Source organism: Piliocolobus tephrosceles, chromosome 3 (assembly GCF_002776525.5).
Source record: "Piliocolobus tephrosceles isolate RC106 chromosome 3, ASM277652v3, whole genome shotgun sequence".
NCBI lineage: Eukaryota > Metazoa > Chordata > Mammalia > Primates > Cercopithecidae > Piliocolobus > Piliocolobus tephrosceles.
In genome coordinates this window covers 102,250,029-102,255,721 of record NC_045436.1, presented here as the reverse complement: position 1 = coordinate 102,255,721, position 5,693 = coordinate 102,250,029, and the positions used below count along the sequence as shown (strand labels likewise).

The window sequence follows — 5,693 nt, the reverse complement described above, 5'->3', positions numbered from 1 at the left end:
TTATTTATTTATTTATTTATTTATTTATTTATTTATTTATTTATTTACTTTTTTGTATTTTTAGTAGAGACGGGGTTTCTCCATGTTGGTCAGGCTGGTCTCAAACTGCTGACCTCAGGTGATCCACCCACCTCAGCCTCCCAAAGTGCTGGGATTACAGGCATGAGCCACCGCACCCAGCCTTTTTTTTCTTTTTTCTTTTTTTAGAACAGAGTCTCACTACATTGCCTAGGCTGGTCTTAAACTCCTGGCCTCAAGTGATCCCCCTGCCTCGGCCTCCCAAAGTGTCGGAATTACAGCCATGAGCCACTGTGCCCAGCCCATTGTCTCTTTTTATTCTTATAATATCCCATTTGGAGGAACTGAGACTCAAAAATGTTAAGGAACCTGTTGCCTATATATCACCTAGCTACTAAATCCAAAGCTGGGATCAAACCCTCTCTTGGTCTGGACCCAAAGCTTGGTCCCTGAGTCACTGCAAGTTTCTGTGCTCTCACTCTAAGCAGCTGCACTTTCTGCCTCCCTGGAATTAATAGGTCTCCCGATAGTCAATGCCTGCCTATATCCATGAGCCAACAACTCTGCCTGCTCTCAAAATGATATTTAGAAACCAATATTTGGGTATGATTTTGCTATTGCTATTGAGATGTCAATATTCCCAGGTCCTTTCAGGGGATTCAACTAACCAATGCTGTGTGTGTGTATGTATACACATACATATGAGCATATAAATATGTATACGAGAACACACATATAAATGTGTATGAATATGGATATGAAAACATATATGTAAATGTGTGTACATGTGTTTACATTTATATCAATCTTAATATATTAAAGACCATTAGGTCACTCCAGTACTTGCAATTCTAATCTGTCACGGCAAGGTTCACTCTAGTTTTCGCTATTTCATTTTTTTTTTCCAAAACCACATTCAGTTTTTTTTATTTTTTATTTTATTTTATTTTTTTAGACGGAGTCTCACTCTGTCACCTAGGCTGGAGTGCAGCGGTGCGATCTCGGCTCACTGCAAGCTCCTCCTCCCGGGTTCATGCCATTCTCCTGCCTCAGCCTCCCGAGTAGCTGGAACTACAGGCGCCTGCCACCGCACCCAGCTAATTTTTTGTATTTTTAGTAGAGAAGGGTTTCACCGTGTTAGCCAGGATGGTCTCGATCTCCCGACCTCGTGATCCGCCCCCCTCAGCCTCCCAAAGTGCTGGGATTACAGGCATGAGCCACCGCACCAGGCCTCAGTTTTTATTTAATTTTCCATTGGGCAATTTACATATCTGCCTCACCCTGTCTTTTAAGTTAGTATGACAATTTTCCATAATAAACTACTTAACGAGAAGCTTTGGTCAAGAATGGAATGAAGTAGCAAAAAAAAAAAAAAAAAAAAAAAAGGCACTGCTTTTAAAAAACCAACACTTTAACCAATTTTATATTCAAACAAAAACCACACGGTATTGGCATGATACCTGTTCTCAGTGTTTCCTTGGGGCTGGCTTCCTCGCCATCGTGCCACGGCACAGCTGCGATCTTCCACAGTTTGTCCTGCTGGATGACGGAGGCTCACTCATCTTAACATTATCCAGAGGTCCCGGATGGAAGACTCGAGGGTCTTGAAATCCCAAATTGTCATGGCTCCATCAATGCCAGTAGTGCAAACTTTGTGACAATCTTGCTTGTCCACCTCGAAGAGACTTGAGTGATGCTATTCGGATGGATACGGCGTCTCCAAGGTCGTGTTGCGGTCCTCAGTCGTCCCTGTTGTGGAAGTGTTCCATGGTAGACATGTTGCATTGGATGCTCTGTTTCGGAATGTCTAACTTGGAGATGAAGGTCAGGCAGCCTTGGTCATCGTAAAGAGCTTTGGACAGCAGTCATGGCCAGCAGCCACCACGTCGTTCTCTGAGACAAATGAAACACTCAGGAGCGGCAGGAACTCCGTGTGAGACCTGCCCACTTTTTGAGGCATCAGCAACAGACACGGTGCTGTCGTGGCTGACCCAGGCCAGGCGGCTCCCACTGGCAGAGAAGCTGACCCCATGGACCCAGCCACCAGTGCCACTGCCACCAAACTCTTACATCAGCTACCCAAAAGGCATCTTGCTGCCCCAGTGCATACTGACTGGTTTTTCATCCACTTTTTTTTTTTTTAATTTATTTTTTGAGACGGAGTCTCGCTTTGTCACCCAGGCTGGAGTGCAGTGGCGCAATCTCGACTCACTGTGAACTCCGCCTCCAGGGTTCACGCCATTCTCCTGCCTCAGCCTCCCGAGTCATCCACTTCTTTAATGCAGGCAGAAAACAGTCTGCATTTGAAGTCACATGGTCCTGCTGCCAGCAAAACGTTGTTGGGATGGCAATCCAAGCTGAGCACTGTGGAGCGAATTGGCTTTTTAATGTGCTTGCTCACCCATCGGTCATTTTCAGACTTGAAGTAACAAACAGAAACGAATCGTGCTCCACTTTCCAAAGCAAATTTGTTCTCTAGTGGGGACTACTTCACAAAAGTAGCTGCACAGTTAATTCTCAGGATCACCAGGGTTGGCTTCCAGACACCATCTTTCTGACTCCAGACATAGGCACTGTGGTCTGCCCGGCAAGTGATGATGCGGTCGCTCTTGGGAGCCCAGTCAATACCTGTTGATACGTCCGTTGCGCTCCTTGAGTTCATGGGCTTTCACCCACCGGCTCCCGTTCTTCTTCTTCCTTTTTTTTTTTTTGCTTTTTGTTTTTTGTTTTTTGACGGAGTCTGGCTTATTGTCCAGGCTGGAGTGCAGTGGCATGATCTCGGCTCACTGCAACCTCCATTTCTCCGGTGCAAGCAATTCTCCTGTCTCAGCCTCCCTAGTAACAGGGATTACAGGCACATACCACCACGCCTGGCTAATTTTTGTATTTTTAGTAGAGATGGGGTTTCACCATCTTGGCCAGTCTGGTCTTTTACTCCTGACCCCGTGATCCACCCGCCGCGGCCTCCCAAAGTGCTGGGATTACAGGCGTGAGCCAGGGCGACCGGCTCCATTCTTCTGATAGATGTGCACTTTGTGATGATTGGAACTGAGGGCAATCTGGGTACGATCCTTGTTCCAGGCATGACAGGTGATTGGCTCTAATAAAAACTGATGCAGTGACATTATTCTTAGTGTTTTCAAAGGAGAGAAAGCTGGGGTCGGGGAAGTCCCAACGGGCTGGGAGTGGAGGATTTCCGGACTCTGGGCAGTCAACGCAAACGGGCTCGCCACGGGGACGGAGGACTAGTTTTTTCTCTTTCTATACTTTAATCCCTTCTCTGACAGTGAGAAACCTGACCCTCATTATCTTTCACATATTAATTTACCTGAATATATTAATCTTCCTGAATAAGACCAACGTCCCATCACCTCCTCCTTTCCCTCCCCATGCAGACATCCTCCTCACCTCATTGTATTCTGATATGCAATACCAGGCCACGGCAGGCCTGTGGGTGAAAGCCCTCCCATGTCATTTGTGCTGTTGAGTTCTCTGAGCTGCTTCCCTGCATAAGCAGCTTCCATCCATCAGCCTCCCCAGTTCTGACTCCCCACACAGGTTGCTCCCATGTATGGATGACTTCCTCTCCTTTCTTGGGCTCCAGCACCCAGTGCTGGGCCATTTCCATGAATGGATATCCTCCTAACTCCTTTAGGTTCTGACTCTTCACATCAGGCTACCTCCATGTCTACCCAAAACCTGTGAATGTGATTATTCAGAAATAGAGTCACGGCAGATGTAATCAAGTTAAGATGAAGTCATATGGCTTTAGGGTGGGCCTTAATTCAATGACTGATGTACTTATAAGAAGACGGAAGTCCTGGAGCGGTGGTTCATGCCTGTAATCCCAGCACTTTGGGAGGCCAAGGTGGGCAGATCACCTGAGATTGGGAGTTTAAGACCAGTTTGATCAACATGGAGAAAGAAACCCCATCTCTACTAAAAATACAACATTAGCTGGGAGTGGTGGCACATGCCTGTAATCCCAGCTACTTGGGAGGCTGAGGCAGGAGAATCGCTTGAACCTGGGAGGCAGAGGTTGCAGTGAGCCGAGATCATACCATTAAACTCCAGCCTGGGCAACAAGACTGAAACTCCGTCTCAAAAGAAAAAAGAAGAAGAAGAAGAGGGAAATTTGGACTCAGATATACAAGGAAAATGCCATGTGATGATGGAGGCAGAGGTTGCAGTGATACGTCTACAAGCTAAGGAACACCAAGGAGTGGCAGCAACCACCAGAAGCTAGGAAGAGGGAATGAACAATTCTCCCCTAGAGGCTTGAGAGACAGCATGGCCTGCTGACATTTTGCTCTCAGACTTCTGACCTCTAGAACTATGAGACAATACCTTTCTGTTGCTTTAAGCCACCTGGTTTGTGGTCATTTGTTACAGAAGCCCTAGGGAAGTAATACATCTACTTTGTCTGGAGCAAGAAGACAGAAGTATGTACTTCCATTGATTTATGTGCAGTTGCTAAGAATTTGGTTGGATGGTCAAGGAAGGAAGAAGATTGAAAGACTTGACAAAGAAGTATGGGGAATAGGTATGTTGATGCACCTTTTGGAAAGGACGTAGACTGCAAAGACATGTGAGTGCTCATCAAGGGACATTCACAGCTGAGGATGCTCTGAATAACCAAATGGACAAAATGACATGCTATGTAGATGCCAAAATAAAATAAAATAAAAAATAAAATAAAATAAACTTTTTCCAGACACTTAATGTTTACTCAATGGGCACATGAATGAAGTGGTCATGATGGCAAGAATGGAGGCTAGACATGGACTCAACAACATGGGCTTCTCCTGAAGCTCCTAACCAAGGTTAGCCAGGTAGACACTATTGCTGAGTACCTTATCTGCCAACAGCAGAAGCCAACACTGACCCCTGATATGGCACCATTGCCATATGATTAGCAGCTGTCTGGTAGCAGGCTGATTATACTGGAACTCTTCCATTACTGAGAGGGCAGAAATTCATTCTTATTAGAATTGACACATATTCTGTGTATAGATGCCTTTTCTACTCCTAATGATTCTGCCAGAACCTCCACAGACTCATAGAATACCTTGTCCACTATCATGGTATTCCACAGAGCACTGCTTCTGCTCAAGAAATTCATTTCATGGTGATGGGAATACAGCAGTGAACTCATGCCTATAGAATGCAGATACTCCATCATCTACAAGTGGCTTCCCTAACTTAAAGGCAAAATTGCTTACTGAAAACTCATTTATGCTGCCTGTCTTAGTCTGTTTGAGCTCCAATAACAAAATACTATGGACTAGGTGGTTTATAAACCAGAGAAATTTACAGTCATGGCTGGGTGTGATGTCTTAAGCCTACAATCTCAACACTTTGGGAGGCCGAGGTGGGAAGATTGCTTAAGGCCAGGAGGTCAAGATCAGCTTGGGCAACATAGTAAGACATTTCTACAAAAAAAAAAAAAAAAAATTAGCTGGGCTTGGTGGCATGTGCCTGTAGCCCTAGCTACTCAGGAAGTTGAGGTGAATGAATCCCTTGAGCCCAGGAATTCAAGGCTGTAATGAGCTATGATCATGTCAGTTCACTGCACCCTGGGCAGCAGAATCAGACTTGGTCTTCAAAAAAGAGTAAAGAGAGAAGGAAGGAAGGAAGGAAGGAAGGAAGGAAGGAAGGAAGGAAGGAAGGAAGGA

General features: G+C 45.4%; 1 pseudogene; it reads right to left on the bottom strand.

Moving 5' to 3' along the window:
* Positions 1 to 1,576: 1,576 nt before the first annotated feature.
* LOC111530852 lies at positions 1,577 to 3,177 on the bottom strand (annotated as a pseudogene).
* Between the last annotated feature and the right edge of the window lie 2,516 nt (positions 3,178 to 5,693).